At 48.4% G+C, this 22193-nt stretch overlaps 1 protein-coding gene across 3 annotated transcripts in view; it reads right to left on the reverse strand.

The window, feature by feature from the left end:
- TJP2 (tight junction protein 2) overlaps nucleotides 1-22193 on the reverse strand; it is a 137956-nt gene that overhangs the window by 92515 nt on the left and 23248 nt on the right. For 2 of the 3 annotated variants that reach the window (XM_089336974.1, XM_051846396.3), the window contains exon 2: nucleotides 13999-14119. The exons of the other annotated variant lie outside the window; for it this stretch is intronic. The gene's annotated coding sequence lies outside the window, so the exon portion shown is untranslated. The remainder of the gene's footprint in view (nucleotides 1-13998; nucleotides 14120-22193) is intronic. 3 annotated transcript variants of the gene reach the window in all.

A 22193-nucleotide genomic window follows, 5' to 3' on the forward strand; every position in this document is an offset into this window, starting at 1 on the left:
AAGTCTCCTCTTGGGGCATCAGCATCCCATATGGGCACCAGTTTGGGTCCTGGCTGCTCCTCTTCTGATCCAGCTCTCTACTATGGCCTAGGAAAGCAGTGGAAGATGGCCCAAGTCCTTGGGCCCCTGTACCCACATATGAGACTGGGAAGAAGCTCCTGGCTCCTGGCTCCTGGCTTTGGATCAGCACAGCTCCAGCCATTGTGGCCATTTGGAGAGTGAACCAGTGGATAGAAGATCTCTCTCTCTCTCTTTCTCTCTCTCTCTCTCCCTCTCCTTTTCTCTCTGTGTAACTCTGACTTTCAAATACATAAATAAATCTTAAGAAAAAAAAGTAATAGGAACCCTGATGTACAGGGATTGATCTGATGTATATGGTGCTCCAAGAACCTTCCAGGCCGGCGCCGCGGCTCACTAGGCTAATCCTCCGCCTAGCGGCGCCGGCACACCGGGTTCTAGTCCCGGTCGGGGCGCCGGATTCTGTCCCGGTTGCCCCTCTTCCAGGCCAGCCCTCTGCTGTGGCCAGGGAGTGCAGTGGAGGATGGCCCAGGTGCTTGGGCCCTGCACCCCATGGGAGACCAGGAAAAGCACCTGGCTCCTGGCTCCTGCCATTGGATCAGCGCGGTGCGCCGGCCGCAGCGCGCCGGCCGCGGTGGCCATTGGAGGGTGAAACAACGGCTAAAGGAAGACCTTTCTCTCTGTCTCTCTCTCTCACTGTCCACTCTGCCTGTCAAAAAAAAAAAAAAAAAAGAACCTTCCAGGCACTACATGAACACACTGAATGTAAATGTTCCCCATGACTGTGTGTAGGCCCCTGCTTTAGATGTTAAGAAGCTGTTTCAGAGAGAGAAGGCAGCTTGCCGAGCCCAGCCCCAAGCAGATGGTGCTAGATTCTTGACTGAGGACTGTCACTTTCAAAGTCATTCTCTCCACTGCTCTGTGGCCCTGTTTATCCACTGCACTCATTGCTTCTCCCGCAGTCACACAAGTGCATGGAGTGGGGTGGTGGGTTTGTGTTCCTTTTAGCTCCTCTTACTTATTTACTTTTGTTTTTTATTTGAACGGCAGAGAGACAGAGACAGCGAGACAAAGATCTTTTATCCACTGGCAGTTCCTGCTAATAGAACCCAAGCTGTCCCAGCAACCAAAGTACATTCTATCCAAACAGTGGTGGAGAATCCAGATTGTGAAACTCTTCCTATGAAACATGAAAAAGGCTAATGACACGGATGCCATGTGACTCTAGACAATGAGTTGGTTACTTAAGAGTCTGATTCAAATGGGCTTCTGGGGTCTCACTGAATTTCCCTTCCCCTACCCCCTCAACAAATGCTTCAGGAGAAACATTGCGGTAACAATTTGTCCTAAGCAAAAAGGCCCTCCTCTCCCAAGCAAGGGAAGAAATGGAAGGTGAGAGGGCCAGGATGCTCCCAGTCCCAGGAAGCACAAGCCCTCCAGGAGCCTCTGCATAAAAAACAAGTCACCGAATCCACTAGCCCTAAGAACACAGCTTAAAACTGTCAAAGCCTCTCCAGAATTCTCGAAGAATGTTCAACTCTTTGGAAAGCGGCCTCAGAAAAGGGCTGCAAACAGCTAGCTCTCCAGGGCAGGCCTGCAAATTAGCACGGGCAGCTGAAAGCAAAGGGAGCAGGCCTGTAAACAGCAGCTCCAAGACAGAGTCAATAAAAACTGAAAATGTGACTTCCAGCATTCCCGGTTCTCTGCACGGTGTCCTACATTTCTCTGATGATGGGGACAGCATCCCGGGTTCCTCCCCAGAGATTCCACAGCTCTGAGAAGGGCGGGATTTGCCTGGGGAGGCGGGGTTGGGAAATTCTGCTTTGTTAGAATTCTCTGACACCAGACTGGAAGATGACATTTGTGAAGGCAGGTGAAACATTTTGAAGGTTAGAAGTAATTATTTGCAAAATGCTGCTTTTGGGCCACACAAGAAAGGATCTGGTCTTAGAATTCTTTTTCTAAAATTTATTTACACGTCTGTATATAGATACACACATTTGGATGTCAGGTTTTTATTATTATTTATTTGAGAGACAGAGAGAAAGATAACCCATCCACTCGTGCCTGTAACATTCCTTGGTGAGAGCCAAAGCTAAATTCAAACCAGGTCTCCCATATGTGCCATAGAAACCCAATGACTTGAGCCATCACCACTGCCTCCCAGGGCCTGCATTGGCAGGAAGCTGCAGTCAGAAGTGAAGCTAGGTATCAAAGCCAGGTACTCCAACATGGGATGTAGGCATCTCACCTGTGAGGCCAAACGCCCTCCCGTCAACTATTTTTATATAATAATTTATTATTTACTCAAACTACATTCCCAAAATAGTAGTAAAATGCAACTAAAATGTCACCAGCCAGGGTGAGCTACTGCTGGCAGTAACTGGGTGAGCACCCTTCCAGGGAACCCCACATAGGTGAGCATGCAGCTACTCCTACCACCTCGTACACCTGGGACAGAAGCTGATGTGGACCAGGCTGGCTCTTCTGCAACTGTCGCTTCTACGTAAGAATACGGCGTGACTGTATCTGCACAGACTACTGATCATTTTCTGCCTGTATAATATTCCATTTGTAAGAATATACCAGAATTGACTGAATAAATATTTTTACTTAAAATCCTTTTTAAAACTGGTACAGAGAAAAAGAAAGAAAAAAATCAGGTGGATAAAACTGCTGATACTCATTTACCATCGATAATAAGAAAACAAGTAGCGTGTTAGGCAGAACTCACAAGATGTGCTCAAGATAGATAATGAGTTAGCAAGATATGTGAAAGATAAACAGAAGAAAAATAGAAAATTTCTGTTAAAGGTATCTTCCATCTACTGATTCACTGCCCAAATGGTTGCAACAGCTGAGCTGGGCAGATCCGAAGCCAGAAGCCAGGAGCTTCTTCTCAGTCTCCCACAGAGGTGCAAGGGCCAAGCATTTAGGTCATCTTCCATTGCCTTCATAAGCCATAGCCGAGAGCTGGATGGGAAGTGCAGCCGCTGGGTCTTGATCCAGCACCCATATGGGATGCAGGCGGCAGCTTTACTCGCGACGCCACAGTGCCAGCCAGCCCCAGAAACAGTAAATACTAATATTTAACTTGTAATTGCGGCCGGCGCCGCGGCTCACTAGGCTAATCCTCCGCCTAGCGGCGCCGGCACACCGGGTTCTAGTCCCGGTTGGGGCGCCGGATTCTGTCCCGGTTGCCCCTCTTCCAGGCCAGCCCTCTGCTGTGGCCAGGGAGTGCAGTGGAGGATGGCCCAGGTGCTTGGGCCCTGCACCCCATGGGAGACCAGGAAAAGCACCTGGCTCCTGGCTCCTGCCATCGGATCAGCGCGGTGCGCCGGCCGCAGCGCGCCGGCCGTGGCGGCCATTGGAGGGTGAACCAGCGGCAAAGGAAGACCTTTCTGTCTGTCGTCTCTCTCTCTCACTGTCCACTCTGCCTGTCAAAAAAAAAAAAAACTTGTAATTGCATTTATTTTATATGTAAATGTTTGTAAAACTTATGATGGATATTATTGTCAATGACAAATATTTCATAAATATTAATAAGATCCAGGTCACATTACCACGAGACTGGCAGCCAGGATGACCCTAAATCAAAGACCCATTGGTGGGCCGGCGCCGCGGCTCACTAGGCTAATCCTCCGCCTAGCGGCGCCGGCACACCGGGTTCTAGTCCCGGTCGGGGCGCCGGATTCTGTCCCGGTTGCCCCTCTTCCAGGCCAGCCCTCTGCTGTGGCCAGGGAGTGCAGTGGAGGATGGCCCAGGTGCTTGGGCCCTGCACCCCATGGGAGACCAGGAAAAGCACCTGGCTCCTGGCTCCTGCCATCGGATCAGCGCGGTGCGCCGGCCGCAGCGCGCTGGCCGCGGCGGCCATTGGAGGGTGAACCAACGGCAAAGGAAGACCTTTCTCTCTGTCTCTCTCTCTCACTGTCCACTCTGCCTGTCAAAAAAAAAAAAAAAAAAAAAAAAAAAGACCCATTGGTGGCATCCACTATGTCCCATTCTGGCCCCATCTATACTCTGCCCCCAACAAAGCAGTTAAGCATAGATCAATCACTCCAGTGATCTGTTTGGTTAAGACACTGGCTGGACACCAGCTCCCCACACTGGAGAGCCTGGGTTCGACTGCTGGCTCTAGCTTCTAATTCTAATTTCCTGCTAATGTGAACTCAGGGAGGCCAGCCGTGAGGTTCCTGTCATCCACAAAAGAGACCTGGATTGAGCACGTGGCTCCCAGCATCTGCTGGCCCAGGCCCATCAGAGCAGGCATTTGGGGAGTGACCTGGAAGATGGGAGCTCTCTGCCCCTCTCTGTCTACCTATCTCTCAAACAAATTTAAAAAAACAACGACACAAACAAAAAAAGTACACAGATCACTGGTGAGCTGCAGCCGTATCCCTCCCACAAGGCAAGCATGTGCTGGTTTTAGCTACCTTCTCTTTTCTGAATGCCCTTCCCCAACCTCCACTCTGGTCCCTCTGACCACACCATCACAGGGAAAGCTGACGAGGCGGAGACAGGACACGCCAGCACTGCAAGCACAGGCCTCCAAGGCAGGACTCTTGCACCCCGTTCATACTGGAACCTCGTTAGGTCAGCAGGCTCCATCTCCGCCCTCGTGTTGCCAGTGGGTTTTGTGTTCACTAAACCGTGTGACTGGAACATCTGACTTCAGTTCCTGTGCCTTGCTGTCTCCTGATCTCTAGGAGAGCTTGCCTGGCCTTGTTCTCAGTGGCTAAGACCTCATCAAGCTCCTTTCCCGCACTCCTTGGGTAAGAAAGGGCAGCAGGCGGGGTGGGGAGCCACAGGAGCAGAAGATACAGCAGATTCCTTGCCTGTCCAGGATGTGAGGGCCACGGAACACGGGAGAGTCATTCAGTCTCAGGAATGGATGGGGCTTTTAGCTTTTCCTGCCTCCAAAGTTATGATCTAAGTGTAACACAAAGCAAGGTTTATTTCCAAGAGATTCAGAGCTTCTTGAGATTTACATTCAAACACTAAATCCCATAAACAGAACATCTCCCTATTGTTTTTCATTTACTTGAAAAGCAGAGTTGGGGGGGAGGGAGAAGGAGAGGGAGAGGAAGAGAGGGGGAGAGGGGGAAAAGAGGAAGACGGAGGGGGGAAGAGAGAGATCTTTCACCCATTGGTTCACTTCCCAAATGCCTGTAGCATCGGGGCTGGGCCTGGCTGAAGCCAGGAGCCAGGAACTCCAACCAAATCTCCCAAGAACTTGAGCCATCATCTGCTGCTTCCCGGGCTCATCAGCAGGAAATTGGATGGGAAGTGGAGGCAGGACTAGCTCCCAGGCACTCTGATATGAGACGAGGGCATCCCAAAGTATTCTGTGTTAGAATATTTGCTCCCTGCTTTTTTCAGTATTACTCCTAGCGTTGCTTTTTCATTTTAAATACTTCGAGAGGGGGCAGGTGTTGTGGTGCAGCAGGTTAGGCTGCTGCTTTTGACACCTTAATGCCATGAAAAAAAAAAAAAAGACCTATGTCAGGTGCTTCATTGCCAATCCAGCTTCCTGCTAACGCACCTGGGAAAGCAGCAGAAGATGACCCAAGGGCTCACACCCACATGGCATCCAGGTGGAGTTCTAGGTTCCTGGCTTCAACCCAGTCCAGCCCTGGCTGTTGCAGCATTCTGGGGAGTGAACCAGCGGATGGAAGAGTGACTTTCTCTCTCTCCCCTTTTCTGTCACTCTGCCTTTAAAATAAAAACAAATAAATAAATATTTTAAAAAAAACGACTTAAGAAAGTATGAAATCATTGTGTGGGTGCTGATAAAACTACCTGTCTGAAATTTCCATGAATAGCTAATTCCTAAATTGCTCAAATTCCTGAATGCTGAAACCATTCCAAGTAAATATACAAATAATTCCAAGTAAATACAAGTCCACCAACTAACACTTTTACAAACACAGCAGAAACCAAATTCCAGAAGCCAGGAGAGCACTGGATTAAAGAGCACAGCCACCAAGTCAGACAGACCCGGATTACAACAAGCCCTTGTTGGGCTACTTGTTAGGTTCAACTTCATGACGATGCCACTCTTCAACTGTTTCGGCACAACAAACACGGCACATTTGTGTGATTCAGCCCGGTGGTCGTGAGATGCAGGCAGCTCCCCTGCACTGAAATTCCATTTCTTCCTCTGTGGCAGGACACAATGGGTTGCATTCAAAAGTCACACATTGGAAAAAAAAATGAAATAAAAAGTCATGTGTTGCAGTGCTAACCCTCAGGACTTGAGACACGACTGTATCTGAAGAGCAGATTTTCAGAGAGGTAGCCAAGCCAACGTGAGAACTTCAGGGTGGGCCCAGTTCAAAATGAGTGGTGTCCTGGGTCACAGGGGAATAGGGACACAGAGACACACACAGAGGGCAGTCGGTGGGAAGACGCGGAGAAAGAAGCCGGCTACCTACAAGCCATAAAGAAAGGTTTGGAACAAACCCTCCCCTCACAGCCCTCAGACACCCGGCACACACTGTGGTTTGGGTTTCCAGCCTACAGAACTGTGAGATGACAGATTCAGGCACCCAGCGTCAAGTGCTTTGTGACACAAGAGCTAGCCCTCATGGGGTGAGGATGTGAATTAACTAAAACTGTGCGAGTAACACGCTTGGCACGGCAGCCACCGCACGATAGGCACCCACATGACACCATTGCTGTCACAGGTCGATACTTCAGTTCCTAATGGATGCAGGCTGGACTAACACAAACCTTTCTGAGCATAGCACAGCCTCTCCAGGTCCTGTGATGTGCAGTCTCTGCTCCTCAGGTTTCTGGTTTGTTTTTGTTTTTCCTTATTTGCTTGTTGTTGTTTTTTTTTTTTTTTTTTTTTAAGATTTATTTATTTGAAAGGTAGAATAACAGAGAGAGAGACACACACACAGAGGAGACTTCTTCCATCTGCTGGTTCATTCCCCAGATGGCCTCCATGGTCATGGCAGGGCCAGGCCTAAGCCAGGAACCTAGAACTCCATCTAGGTCTCCCATGTGGGTGCAGAGGCCCAAGCACTTGGCCCATCTTCTGCTGCCTTCCCAGAGGCATTAGCAGGGAGCTGGATAGGAAACAGAGCAGCTAAGACTCAAACCAGTGTTCCAAAATGGGCTGCCAGAGTTGCAAGAGGTAGCTTTACCTGCTACGACAGGACACCAGCGCCTCCTCTGAGTTTTCTTTCTCCCTCTGCACATCTTCAAATTTCCTCTCAAATGCCTCCTCCCCTGGCAGGTTTCCCTGGACTGAGTCACTGCTTCAGGCCTTCTGCCACCTCCAGGATCAGGGGGCAAGCGCAGTCCTTTTCACACAGCTCTGCAACTGCTGGTTCCAAATCAGAATCTCCAGTGCCTGGGCTGGTGCTGTAGCTTAGCAGGTAAAGCCACTGCCTGCAGCGCTGGCACCCCATATGGGTGCCGGTTCTAGTCCCGGCTGCTCCTCTTCCAATCCAGCTCTCTGCTATTGGAAGATGGCCCAAGTCCTTGGGCCCCTGCACCTGCTTGGGAAGACCCAGAGGAAGCTCCTGGCTCCTGGCTTCGGATCGGCACAGCTCCAGCCATTGCGGCCAATTGGAGAGTAAACCAGAGGATGGAAGACCTCTCTTTCTCTCTTTCCCTCTCCTTCTCTGTGTAACTCTGACTTTCAAATAAATAAATATTAAAAAACAAATCTCCAGTGCCCCCAGGGACCACGCCAGGGCCTTGATGCTCCCCTACACTGCCTGCAGGCAGCCCTGTGCAAGATGCTCATTAAATATCAGAGGAAGGAATCCTAAACCACAGGTGGAGAACCTGACCACAGCTGCACTGGCCATAAGGAAGCCCAGGCTCTGAGTCGGCTGTGGAGAGTACCCTCCAGGTCAGCCAGGCCCAGAGCTAGGGCCCCAAACCACAGGTGCAGGCCTGGCTGGGAATGTGTTAGAAATGCAGATCCCTGGGCCTCACGGCAAACTGCTGGAAGCAGAAACTCTGGACATAGAGTCTCTAGGTGATTCTTTTTCTAAATTTGTATTTATTTATTTTAAAGGCAGAGAGAGAGAGAGAGAGATCTTCTATCTGCTGGTTCAATCCCCAAATAGCCACAACGGCAGGATCCGGGACAATCCGAAACCAGGCCAATCCGAAGCCAGGAGCCAGGAGCTTCTTCTGGGTTTCCCTCATGTGTACAGGAGCCCAAGCGTGTGGGCCATCTTCTACTACTTTCCCAGGCCACAGCAGAGAGCTGGATCAGAAGTGGAGCAGCCAGGACTTGAACCGGCACCCATAAGGGGTGCTGACAATGCAGGCAGAGGCTTAACCTTCTATGCCACAGTGCCAGCCCCAGCAATTCTTCATTCAAACATGTATTTATTTACTTGAAAGGCAGAGTTACAGAAAAAGAGAGATCTTCCTTCCATCTGCTAGTTCACTACAAATGGCTGCAAGAGAAAGAGCTGGGCCAAGCCAAAACTAGGAGCCTGGAACTCCATCCAGATCTCCTGTATGGACGAGTTCAGGGGCCCAAGCACTCAGGCCATCTTCCACTGCTGTCCCAGGTACATCAGCAGGGAGCTAGATCAGAGGTAGAGCACATGGGATGTGGAGCACATAAAGTAACACCCACGTGGGATGCTGGTATTGCCAATGGTCCTCTGCAGGTGATTCTGATGTGGCTAAAATTAGAGAAGCACTGCTCTACTTGTGTCCATTCATTATAAGGCAGTCTGGCAGCTGACATGAGCCCCTGAGAATTCCTAGAGACCGAGGAGCCCTAGGGCACCACAGAGGGGCTCCTAGGTGCATAGCAGTAGAAGCTGAAAGATTTCACCTTCTCCAGCCATGATGACATGAGTTGGCCATACCTTTAAGGTATCAGAATTGACCTACAATAAGATTTCTTTTCTAAGATTTATTTTATTTGAAAGATTAGAAACAGAGCGAGAGAGACACAATCTTCTGTCCACTGGTTCACTCCCTAAATGGCCACAACAGCCGGGGCTGAGCCAAGCAGAAGCCAGGAGCCAAGAACTCCCTCCAGTTCTCCTACATGGGTGCAGGGGTCCAAGTCCAGGGCCATCCTCTGCTACTTTCCCAAGTGCATTAGCAGGGAGTTGGATCAGAAGTGTCGTGGCCAGGATTTGAACCAGCACCCATATGGGATGCTGGCACTGCAGGTGGTGGCCCAACCTGCTATGCTACAGCACCGGCCCCTGCAATGAGGTTTCTATCTAGGAAGGGAGGCTCCGGCATTCCTCCTGGAGGCAAAGATAATTTTTCAGAGCCAGAAAGGTGGTCCCCAAAGCCTCCTAAAGTGGGAAGAAATGAGCCTCAAGCAAACAGTGCTCATCAGGGGCACATGTTTGGCCTACTAGTTAAGACGCCTGCATCCCTTGGGGCCAGCGCTGTGGCACAGCAGGTAAAGTCGCCTGCAGTGCCAGCACCCCATATGGGCACCAGTTAGAGTGTCGGCTGCTCCATTTCCGATCCAGCTCTCTGCTATGGCCTAGGAAAGCAGTAGAAGATGGCCCAAGTCCTTGGGACCCTGCACCCACATGGAAAACCCAGAAGCTCCTGGCTCCTAGCTTGGGATCAGTGCAGCTCCGGCCATTGCTGTCATTTGGGGAGTGAACCAGAGGATGGAAGACCTCTCTCTCTCTCTGCACCTTTCAAATAAATAAAACTTAAAAAAAAAAAAAAAAGGCAGCTTGCATCCCTTACAGAAGTACCCAGGTTCAATGCCCAGCTTCAGCTCCTTATTGCAGCTTCTTGCTAACTCTGATGCGAGAGGGAAGAGATGATGGCTCAAGTAGTTGCTTCCTGCTGCCCATGTGGAAGACCTAAACTGAGTCCCTGGCTCCCAATTCTACTTCATCTTCAGCATTTGGGTGATGAATCAGTGAATGGAAGTTCTCTCTCTGTGTACATGTGTGTAAGCACTCTGTGTCTGTCCTTCAGCTATTTAAAAAAAAAAAAAAAAAAAGCTGGCGCTGCGGCTCACTAGGCTAATCCTCCGCCTTGCGGCGCTGGCACACCAGGTTCTAGTCCCGGTCGGGGTGCCGGATTCTGTCCCGGTTGCCCCTCTTCCAGGCCAGCTCTGTGCTGTGGCCCGGGAGTGCAGTGGAGGATGGCCCAAGTCCTTGGGCCCTGCACCCCATGGGAGACCAGGATGATAAGTACCTGGCTCCTGCCATCAGATCAGCGCGGTGCGCTGTGGGCGGCCATTGAAGGGTGAACCAACGGCAAAGGAAGACCTTTCTCTCTGTCTCTCTCTCTCATTGTCCACTCTGCCTGTCAAATAAATAAATAAATAAATAAATAAAAAACAATTAAGAAAAAAAAAACAGTGATCATCAGAGGAGACTCCAAGATGATAAGAGAAGACGGAGGGGTAGAGGCTGATAATCAGAAATCTCAGGTCAAGGGCAGGCTCTACAGATACCCTCTTCCACACATACCAGACATTGCTAATGGATCACAACTTGCTCAACAAACCTGGAAAGCACCTATGAATCCTTAACTTCAAGCAGCCACTATCAGTCCATCAGAAACAGACTTTGAGAAAAACCTGTTCACTAGTCTGATAAGCTGGCACACCCACAACAATACCCAAGTGTCTGGGTTTGAGCCCCAGCTCTACTTCTGATTCCAGCTTCCTGCTCGTGAACACCCTGGGAGATGGCAGGTAATGCTCAACTAGCTGGGTCTCTGCCACCTATATGGGAGACCTGGACAAAGTTCCAGGCTCCTGGCTTTGGCCTAGTCCAGCCCTGGCTGTTGCAAGCATTTGCGGGGTGAAGCAGCAGATGGACAATCTCTCTGTCCCTGAGGGGGATGGCAGGGAGAGGCGGGGACGGGACTGGGTGGGTCTGGTTTTCAAACAAGTAAAAATAAAAAAAATCTTTCTCAGTCTTCAAGCTCTGTACACTTAGCCTAGAGATCAATGGTTACTACAGAAATCTCACTGAACTTGAGAGTTGGGAGCTGAGCAATCCTGGGCAATCATTTACAATCTTGATTCCAAGTTGCTTGATTTGCAAAAAGGAGCTGCTAATATCTTTCTGGCAGGGCTGTTGGGTAGAGAAACAATACGGACAAAAGCACCTGGCCCAGGGCCTGGCAATTAGAGGGCTCTTGACCAACGCTTGCTGGGCCTGAAACCAGGGCCAGAGGGGATGTGCTGGGAAGAGTGCTTGCCAGGAGTTAAATCAACCCAGAATTCCAAGCTTTAGTGTTCACGAACTAAAGAGCTCTGTAGTAGGGCACTGGGAAGTCAAACTAATGTGGGAGGGGCCGATGCTGTGGCACAGTGGGTTAACACCCTGGCCTGAAGTGCCAGCATCCCATATGGGGACCGGTTCTAGTCCTGGCTGCTCCACTTCCGATCTGGGTCTCTACTATGACCTGGGAAAACAGAAGATGGCCCAAGTCCTTGGGCCCTTGCACTCGCATGGGAGACCTGGAAGAAGCTCCTGGCTCCTGGCTTTGGATCAGCTCAGCTTTGGCAGCTGAGGTCATTTGGGGAGTGAACCAGCAGATGGAAGACCTCTCTCTCTCTCTCTCTCTCTCTCTCTCTCTCTCCCTCTCTCTCTCTCTGGCTCTACCTCTCTCTGTAACTCTTTCAAATAAATAAAATAAATATTTAAAAACAAAAAGAAATTCACATGATGAAATCTGAGCCCAGTGTGAGGGGAAGGCGGGGCTCTGCCCTCCTAAATAGGATCACTGCCTTCTAAGAGACTGGGGGGGCCGGCGCTGTGGTGTAGCGGATAAAGCCGCTGCCTGCAGTGCCAGCATCCCATATGGGCGCTGGTTCAAGTCTCTGCTGCTCCACTTCCAACCCAACTCTATGCTATGGCCTGGGAAAGCAGTAGAAGATGACCCAAGTCCTTGGGCCCCTGCACCCACGTGGGAGACCCAGAAGAGGCTTCTGTTCCTGGCTTCGGATGGGCCCAGCTCCAGCCATTGCAGCCATTTGGGGAGTGAACCAGCGGATGGAAGACACTCTCTCTCTCTCTGCCTCTCTGTAACTCTGCCTTTCAAATAAATTAATTAATTAAAGAGAGAGAGAGAGAGAGAGAGAGAGATTTGGGAGAAGCAACCAGTCCCCTCTACCATGCAAGGAGCCACGTACCAAGAAGCAGGCTGTCACCAGCCTGCTGGTGAATGTGCCAGTACCCTGACCTTGGACTTCCCACCTCTTAGAGCAGTAAGAAGTAAAGTTCTGGGGCCTGTGCTGTGGTGCAGCAGGTTGAAGCCCCGCCTGCAGCAACAACATCTTATGTTGGTGCTGGTTCGGGTCCCGGCTGTTCCACTTCCGATCCAGCTCTCTGCTAATGCACCTGGGCAGGCAGCAGAGGATGGCCCAAGTCCTTGGGCCCCTGCACTCACACAGGAGACCTGCAGGAAGCTTCTGGCTCCTAGCTTAGGATTGGCTCAGCTCCAGCCATTGTGGCCATTTGGGGAGTGAACCAGCAGATGAAAGACCTCTCTCTCTCTCTGTCTTTACCTCTCTCTAACTTCGTCTTTCAAATACATAAAATTAATCTTAAAAAATCTTAACAAAGTGAAGTTCTGCTGTCCATACGTTAACCCCAAAGCATTTTGTTACAGCAGCTGGAACAAACCAAGACACATTTTTCATGCCCTTCGACGCTGACCCTCTGATTCATTTGCCTGAATCAGTAAGACCCCACACAGAAATCCAGTCTCAGCAAAGCCACGTCTGGCATCTGGGCAGGCACCTGTCTTCTCACCTTTGGAAGCCTGAAGAGCTCCCCAGAGAACGGCTCAGTAAGTGAAGCCCACGCACAGCACTGTTGATTCAGGGGAAGCTGAGGACTTGCCAGTGCAAGTGTCCCCACCTGGACAGCTAGACTGAGGGTCCTTGGGAGGTGCCCAAGCATTAAGGCATTCAGCTTTATGCTTGACAGCCCCCCATGACAGACAAAGGATACGACATTCTGAAACATCAAGACCTGTGCCCAAGACCACAGAATTAGAAGGCAGCAGGACTGCGGTTTGAACAGCTGTCTGCCATTCCGGAATGCCCTAGGCACTCGCCCCTCCACTCCAGTTCTCACATTAGCTGGAATCCACCTGCGGGGGCTCCCAGCTTCAACAGACAGGAATTATAAAACAAGCACATGAAAACAATGCCAAGGCCATTCCAGCCAGCCAGGGACCTGCCTATAATCAGAGGTTAAAGTCTCAGTAAGAACAAATACATCTCAGCATCTGTCAAAATAAAATTTAATACCTTGTAAATCTCATTTAATTCATACTTTAAATGGAACCAGCAAACAGATAATACTCACTCTTAGCTCTTTCACTAAAAGCTTATATATAATTAATCTTTAGAAGCCAGTGTGAGCAATGTGTTTAATATTTTCAGCCAAGGGCTTTACCACTGTTATGTAATTTTACTGCCTCCACAGTAATGAAAAAGCATGACCTACAAAGTGCCCTCTAACCCTAAACACTACCAGCTCCAAATGTCTATCGCATCAGCTGGACATTTATTCTGAGCCACAGGAGCTGTACAAGCATACTTTGAAAAGTGTGTGTAAAAAGGGAATTTGAAGATAAGTCTCTTTTGGTATAAAAAGTATTGAAATCCATGCATTCAAAGGGGGTCTTTCAAATGTCCATCAACAATGCATGTTATAAAAAAAACTACTTGTGCATTTCAAAATTCACATGTATTTTTTTATTCCATATTTTCATGAACTTTTTGAAGTATACTCATAATCATCTACTTTAGCCAGGAAGGTCCTTTGCAAACGGTCACCCAACCAAGGCGCAGGTATACAAATCTGTCTGGACCCGAAATGCAGGGAAGATGTTTCTGTTCTTTGGTAAACAGGGCACTCTCATTAAATCTTCAAAAATTAATATAGCAGCAGCATCATAAATAGTGACCTTGAAGTCATTCAAGTCAAATTTTGACGGTGGAGACCCAGTAGCTAGGTTGATGAGAGACAAATAAGCAAGTACCTGGGAAAGCAGGCTCTCGGCTGGCACGGGTCTGTGTGTGGTGGGATCCTTCTGCCTGCAGCTGTAGCTGGGTTGCCAGTCCCACTCACAGGGAGACGACAGTAATGTGGTACCCCGCACCCTGGAAAGAACAGTGCTGTTTAAAATCCCCATTTCCAGCATGGCAAGATTTTGGGAAATGCACTAAAGTTCACACACCATATAATTTTCCCAACTACAGTTTGTCTGTTATTCTATTTATTAATTTAAAGTGCAACTTTTTTCATGATAATTTATTTTATTTCTTGGAAAGGCAGACAGACAGTGATAGACAGGTATTTATCTCCCACCCACTGATTCACTCCCCAAATACACTCAACAGCCAAGGTTGGGCCAGGCCAAAGCCAGGAGCTGGGAACTCAATTTGGGCAGAGACCTGACTACTTTGGGCTTCATCTCCTGCTTGCCATGATGTGCATTAACAGGAAGCTGGAAGTGGAAGCAGAGGTGGGACTTGAATCCAGGCACTCCAATAGAAGACAGAAGTGTTCCAAGCAGTGGTTTAACTCCTATGCTACACACATAGCCCAGGCTTTTAAAAGAGTGACAGAGTTGTGCAATCATCACCTCAATCCATTTTAGAACATTTTCATTAACCACACCCCCTCAAAAAAAAGACCTTTCACATCCCTTAGCCATCCATCATCATGCAATCCCCCAAGTCCTCATGTAGCCATCTGAAAGGGGGGAACCGCCAATCTATTTTGTCTCTATAGACACACCTCTTCTGGGTGTTCCAAACAAATGGGCTCACAATATATGGCCCTCTGGGACTGCCTGCTTTTACTCAGCATGATGTTTTCAAGCTTCATCCAGGCTACAACATGCATCAGAACCCCATTCCTTCTTACAGCCAAGTAATGTGATTCCACTGTATAGAGGCACCCCATTTTACTCATCTACCTACCCGCTGGTGGGCATTTGGGTTGTTTCCATTCTCTACCTACTAAAAACACCACTGCACAACTGCTTGTGTGGATATGTTTTCGTCTCGCTTGCGGACATGGAATTACTGCCCCTAATGTTTCAGATTGTCAAAAATACAGAAAATTAGTAGCCACATCAAGTTTGGCATCATCATTCACCTGAGGGTAATTCTGAGGAACAAACTCTTGTCAGAATTCATCCTTCAAGTTCAAAAAAACTCAGAAGATGAGAGAATCACCAGAGAAAACTTTTTAACATACCTAACGTAAAATTTACCATTTTATTTTTTAACTAATATACTTTTAAAATATTTACTTATTTTCAACTGCTTAAAAGGCAGAGAGAGAGAGAGAGACAGAGAGAGAGAATCTTCCATGTACTGGTTCACTACCCAAATGCCTGCAACAGCCAGGGCGGGGCCAGACTGAAGCCAGGAGCCAGGACCTCCATCCTGCTCTCTCACATGGGTGCTAGGAGCCCAGATACTTCGGCCACCATCTGATGCCTCCCAGAACAAATTAGTAAGAAGCTGAGCAGCGTGGATAAGCCACGACTTGAACTGGCATCCCAGCAGAGGACGTGGCTATCCCACGGAGCTGCTTAATCTGCTGCACAATACTCACCCAAAAAAGTTATTATTTGAAATTTTTTTTATCTATTTATTTGAAAGACACTATCCACTGGTTCATGCCCCATATGCCTACAAAGACCAAAGCCAGGAGTTGTGAGCTCCATCCAAGTCTCCCAAGTGGATGGCAGAAACCGGTTCACTTGAGCCATCACTGCTGCCTCCCGGGGTCTGTAAAGCAAGAAAGTGAGTCAAGAGCTGGAGCCGGGGATCAAACCCAGGTACTTGAGTGTGGGATGCTGGAGTCCTAACTGGCATCTTCACCACTAAGCCAAACACCCACCCCACGGTTACCACTTTAAAGAGTATAATAGAGAAATCATCTTAAACTAAAAGGGAATTTGTTCTTCATAGCTTTCCTAATACTGATTCCGCTTTAAAATTATGTTACTCACCGTTAGGAAAGATGGCAAATACTTATTCTTTTTACCCTTGAGACCAAAAACCCAAGGAACATCTCCCTTCTGCATATTTTCATGACTGCTGCATGAGCCTTTCAAACACCACAAGGAGGCAGGCTCATTTCTGGGCTCAGCCTGGGCTCTGGCAGCTCCGCTTGGGCAGCCACAGGGCAAACTTCCCGTGGGAGGAAGAACGTGGCTTTTCACCAGTTCTGGACATACCCTTCTGCTTGCTAAACAAAGTGGTATTGTGGCATCTGGGCAAAACACCCTGCACCCTACAAGATGACACAGACATAACGATGCTGTTGATTTTTATTTGCACGGGCAGGAGGCACATTTCCCTTCTTGGAACATCAGCAGGAGATGTAGGCAAAGGCTAAAGCAAGGCCATCTGGACATCCTACAAAGCAAGCACCAGGATTACAGCCCGGCCCATCCATCGCTTCTATTATTACTTCCAAAGATAAATAAATGACTAGCAACTCAAGATGTGTTTGGTTATGCTTTTGGCCCTCATAGGAAATTTTTCTACAGGTGTTAGTTCCAGAGAGAGCCTGCTTCTTTGAAGTGGTTTGCTTTTTAATGCAATCATTTCCTGCATTTCTAGGACAGTTTAGCTTTAAATTTTTTTTTCATAATATTCCAGGGGATGTTGACATGTATGGAAACCCTTAGTAATGATCTATGATTTCTAGAAGATATTATTTTTTAAAGAGCATGGTTTTAATAATGTTATATCTATCTGCTTGTTTGAAAGGCAGAGTGATTCAGAGAGAGAGAGAGATATCTTCCACTTATTGGTTCACTCTCCAGATGCCTGAAATAGCTGGGGCTGGGTCCTGCCGAGGCCAGGAGCTATGAAATCCACCTGCGTCTCTCACGCAGGTATCAGGGTTCAAAGCACTGTGGCCATCATCACCTGATGCCTCCAGGATACATTAGCAGGAAGCTGGGTTCGAAAGGGAGCCAAGACTCCATCCCAGGCCCTCCTCTACAGGATGCTGGCAGCTTAACCCACTATACCACACCCAGCCCTAAAATACACTATAGTGACAAGGAATTCCAAATGAAAGAAAACTTAGGGGTGGGCCTTGTGGACTCCTTCATCACATACCAGACTGGTTGGAGTCCTGGCGACTCCATGATCCAGCTTCCTAGAAATACACATGGGAGGAGTGATAACAGTCCAAGTTCTTGGGCACCTGCCACCCATGTGGGAGACCCAGATGGAGGTCCTGGCTCTGGCCTCAGCCTGGCCCAGCCCTGGCTATTGCAGGCATTAGGGAAGTGAATCAGCAGATGGAAGATCTGTCTATCTCTCTGTCTCTCTGTCTCTGTCACACACACACACACACACACACACACACACTATGCCCTTCAAATTAAAAAAAAAAAAAACTTTTATTTCTTAAAGATTTATTTATTTTATTCAAAAAGCAGAGTGACAGAGAGGGAGAAACAGACTGAGAGAGAGATCTTTTATGTACTGGCTCACTCCTCAAATGGCACATCAGCTGGGGCTGGGCCAGCCCAAAGACAGGGGCAAGGAGCCTCAGCTGGGTCTTCCATGTTGGTGGCAGAGATCCAAGGACTTGTGCCATCCTACGCTGCTTTCCCAGGAGCCTTAGTTGGGAGCTGGATGGGAAGTGGAGGAGCCAGGATTCAAACCGGTGCTCACATGGAATGCCGGTGCTGCAGGCAGGGGTTTAACCCACTGTGCCACACTTCTGGACCCAGAAACAAATCTTTAACAAGAATGTAAAAAACAAGACTTGGTAAAAGGAAGGAAAATATATTGTAGTACTGACAAAGAAGCAAACTTATTATCAAGCAACATCAGTTAGTAGTGAATTACTTTACACATTTTAAAAAGAAAATCTAGGGGCTGGCATTGTGGCACAGCAGGTTAAGCCACCACCTGCAACACCAGCATCCCATATGGGTGACAGTTCAAGTCCCATCTACTCGACTTCTGATCCAGCTCCTGCTAATGCACCTGGGAAAGCAGCAGGAGATGGCCCAAACACTTTGGCCCCATACCCACAAGGGTGACCTGGATGGAGTTCCAGGTTCCTGGCACCAGCCAGTCCCAGCCTCGCCCACTGGGACCACCTGGGGAGTGAACCAGCAGATGGAAGATCTTTCTCTCAATCTCTATCTCACACTCTTTCTATAACTCTGCATTCCAAATAAAGAAACAAATCTTAAAAATTTTAAAAAAAGGAAAATCCATAGGTGGCTCAGTATTTTTGTATTTGGACATCAATTCCTTTTTTTTTTTTTTTTCTTCCTTCATTTGTGGCTACCAAGTAAGGCCTGGCCAAATATTTGCTGAGCGCCCATCACATATTGGGCTTAGAGGTGAATACGCACATGCGTAAGTCACTCAACCTCCACTTCAACGGACTCGCAACCCTCAGTCCGATGTTGGTTGGTAGGTCTTTGTTTTGGCCAATGCTGTGACTGCGCAGTGTGTGGAGCAGAAGCCCCAGCACAGCCCTGCTTGCAGAGAAAGAACTAAAGGACGTGGGAGGAGGGGGATGAACACATCCCTTGAGGTCTTGAATCCCGGATTAGGACCTGACGTCCAGTTTTGTTGCTCCTGAAAACTGTGCAGGGTTACACGGATGTAGCAGTAATCAGAATGCCTCTTGAGAGGAATGGGCAGGGGTGAGCATTTGGCCTCCTGGTTAAGATGCCCTTTGGGACGGCTGGTCTCATGTAGGGTGCCTGGGTTCAAGTCCCAGCTCCATTCCCAACTCCAGCTTCCTGGTAACATGTGCCTTGGGAAGCAGCAGGTATTGACTCAAGCAGTTGGGTCCTGTTATCAACACGGGAGATGTGGGTTGAGTTCCCAGTGCTCGTTCTGCCAGGGCTCTGGCTCAACCCTGACTGCGGACATTTGGAGAATGGACCAACAGATGGGAGCTCTCTCTCTCTGTTTCTGTCTCTGCCTGTTTGCTTCTCTAATTAAATAAACTAACAACTTTAAAAGAAAAAATGAATGGAAGAGAATGCTTGGAAGAAAACTCAACCTCATTTTTAATTTCTTTACTTGAAAGGCAGAGTTACGGGGCGGGGAGGGGGGGCGACACAGAGAGAGATCTATCTGCTGGTTCACTCCCCAAGTGGCCACTACTGCTGGAGCTGGGCCAGTCTGAAACCAGGAGCCAGAAGCTTCTTCGTGGTCTCCTTCGTGGGTGCAGGGGCCTAAGTACATGAGCCACCCTCTGCTGCTTTCCCAGGCACATTAGCAGGGAGCTGGATGGGAAGTGGAGCAGCCAGTTCTTGAAACCAGCACCCATATAGGATGCCAGACCGGCAGGCAGTGGCTTACCTGCTCCACCACAGTGCCGGCCCCAAACTCACTCTTTAGTCAACCAGCCCAACAGAAATCTCAGAATATTCATGGGAAGAGTTCCCTCCATAGAAGCACAGCCAACAGCTAACCTTCCTGCTACTGAGGCCTTCAACCACTGCTAGTGGGGAGCATTGAGATGAAAAGCCATTGCAAAGATCAAAAAAGAGCATGGGCACGAGACAGAAGGAAGCTGGTGGGCATTTGGCATGATGGCTAAGCTACAGCTTGATGCTCACATCCCACACTGGCGTGCCTCGGGTTCAAGTCCTGGCTCTGTTTCTAATCCAGCTTCCTGCTGATGCACACCCTGCGAGACAACAGATGATAACCCACATACTTGGATCCCTGACACCCACATGGAAAACATGGATTGAGTTCCCAGCTACGGCTTCAGTCTGGTGCAGCCCTGGCTGCTGCAGGCATTTGGAGACTGAACCAGAAAATGGAATCTCTCTGTCCCTGTCTCTGTCCCTTTCAAATAAAATAAATAAACATTAAATCAAATGAGGGGGTGGAAAGAAAGAGCACATGACGGAGGGATGGGAATTGTGGTACAGTAAGTTAAACTGCCACTTGGGACACGTGCATCCCACGTCAGGGTGCCTGGACCCACTAGTGGTATTCCGAGCTCCAGATCCAGCTTCTTGATAATACACCTGGGGAGGCAGCACAAGACGACCCAAGTGGGGCTGGCATTGTGATGCACTGAGTTAAGTCACCACTTATGGCACTGGCATCCCATATAGGCACCGGTTCATGACCCTGCTGCTCCACTTCTGATCCAGCTCCCTGCTAATGTGCCTGGGAAACAGCAGAAGATGAACCAAGCACGTAGGCCCCTGTAGCCACATGGGAGACCCAGATGGAGCTCCTGGCTCCTGGCTGCAGCCTTGTCCAGTCTCAGCCATTGTTGCCATTTAGGACATGAACCAACAGATGGAAGATGTGTGTGTGTGTGTGTGTGTGTTTCTCCCTCTCTCTCTGCAACTCAGACTTTCAAATAAATAAATAAAACTTAAAAAAAAAAAGATGGCCCAAGCACTTGGGTTCCTGCCATCCACAGGGAGACCCAGCTCCTGGCTCCTGGCTCCTGGCTCCTGGCTTTGGCCTGGCACAGCCAAATACTGGCACAGTATTTGGGGAGTAATCAGCAGACAGAAGATCCCTTTCTGTTTCTCCCACTGTCTCTGTTGCTCAGCCTTTCAAATAAATAAAATAAAATAATTTTTAAAGAAAGATGTTGTAATGGAAAAGACTTCTCCAGGAGGTTACTCCTCCAAGTGTCACGTGGCTGAGGGCATTCCCTAGGAGCTTGTTAGCAATGCAGAATCTTGGGCCCCATCGTAATCTGCACAACCAGAATCCACATCTTCAACAGAGTGATTGTTATGTGCACTGAAGTTTCAGAAATGAGGTATCTAGGTGTCTCTGAAAAATAGAGAATCTTGGGCTTAGTATGAAGATCAGATGATGAGAAAGTCAGCAAACAGAAAGTGGGAAATCAGTTAAGCAACGTTCAGGCTATCAAAATGTAGAAAGGAGGGTCTTGTGTTCTGAGGCAATATTATTTCATCAGGCTTAAGGGAACGTTCTTTCAAAATGAAAAACAACAACAACAACAACAACAACAAAGAACAGTGAGGCAGGCATTTTGCTCAGTGGTTAAGATGCTTCCATTCCATATGTGAGTACTTGGGTTCACTTCCTGGCTCCTCTCCTAAAACCAGCTTCCTGCTAATTCAGCCATGAAAGGCAGAAGGAATGGCTTAAGCAGTTGTGTCCCTGTCACTCACATAGGAGACCTGGACTGAGTTCCAGTCTCCTGGCTTCAGTATGCTACAGGCTGTTACAGGCATTTGGGGAGTGAACCAGCACACAGAAGATCTGTCTGTCTTTATGTCTCTCTGCCACTCTTCTCCCAAATAAATTAAATCAATTTTTAACAAAAGGGGAACACTTTTTAAAAAGGCACATCCAACTTTCCTTGCTAAGGATCACTTTATAGCAAATAATTTGACTTTTGTTTGGACTGATTTAGAGAAATGAAGAGAGGCAGAGAGGGTTATCCTTAGGGTATTTATATTCATTCTAATTGCAGGAATGGTTTCCTATAAACAGAAATTAATAACCTAGCAGTCAATTTGCAAACTTGTATCATGGGGCTTGTTCAAGGTGAACTACTTCACAAATGATCTGGAGAGTACCCGGGCTGGCACCGTGGCATAGCAGATAAAGCTACCACCTATGGCTCCAGCATCCCATGTGGGCAATGGTTTGATTCCCGGCTGCTCCACTTCCCATTTAGCTCCCTGCAAATGGCCTGGAAAGCAGTGGAAAATGGCCCAAGTGCTTGGGTCTCTGCACCCATGTGGTAGACCCAGAAAAGCTCCTCGTTCCTGGCTTCAGATCAGCCCAGCTCCAGTCACTGCAGCCATTTGGGTAGTGAATCAGCAGATGGAAGACCTCTCTTCTGTCTCTCCCTCTCCCTCCCTCCCTCCCTCCCTCTCCTTCTCTCATTCTATCTTTCAAATAAGAAAGAAAGAAAGAAAGAAAGAAAGAAAGAAAGAAAGAAAGAAAGAAAGAAAGAAAGAAAGAAAGAAAAAAAGAAAGAAAGAAAGAAAGAAAGTATTCAGCGTCTCTCTCAGGGTCAAGCCTTGATCAAAAATTCAGCAACGCCAGGATTCCAACTTGTAAGATACAAGACTAGGGGCTGGCTTTGTGCTGTAGTGGGTAAAGCCACCACCTGTGACACCTGCATCCCATATGAGTGCTAGTTCAAGTCCTGGCTGCTCCACTTCTGATCCAGCTCCCTGCTAATGCGCCTGGGAAAAGCAGC

Source organism: Oryctolagus cuniculus, chromosome 1 (assembly GCF_051225735.1).
Source record: "Oryctolagus cuniculus isolate XC-2025 breed Fujian yellow rabbit chromosome 1, ASM5122573v1, whole genome shotgun sequence".
Classification (NCBI taxonomy): Eukaryota; Metazoa; Chordata; class Mammalia; order Lagomorpha; family Leporidae; genus Oryctolagus; species Oryctolagus cuniculus.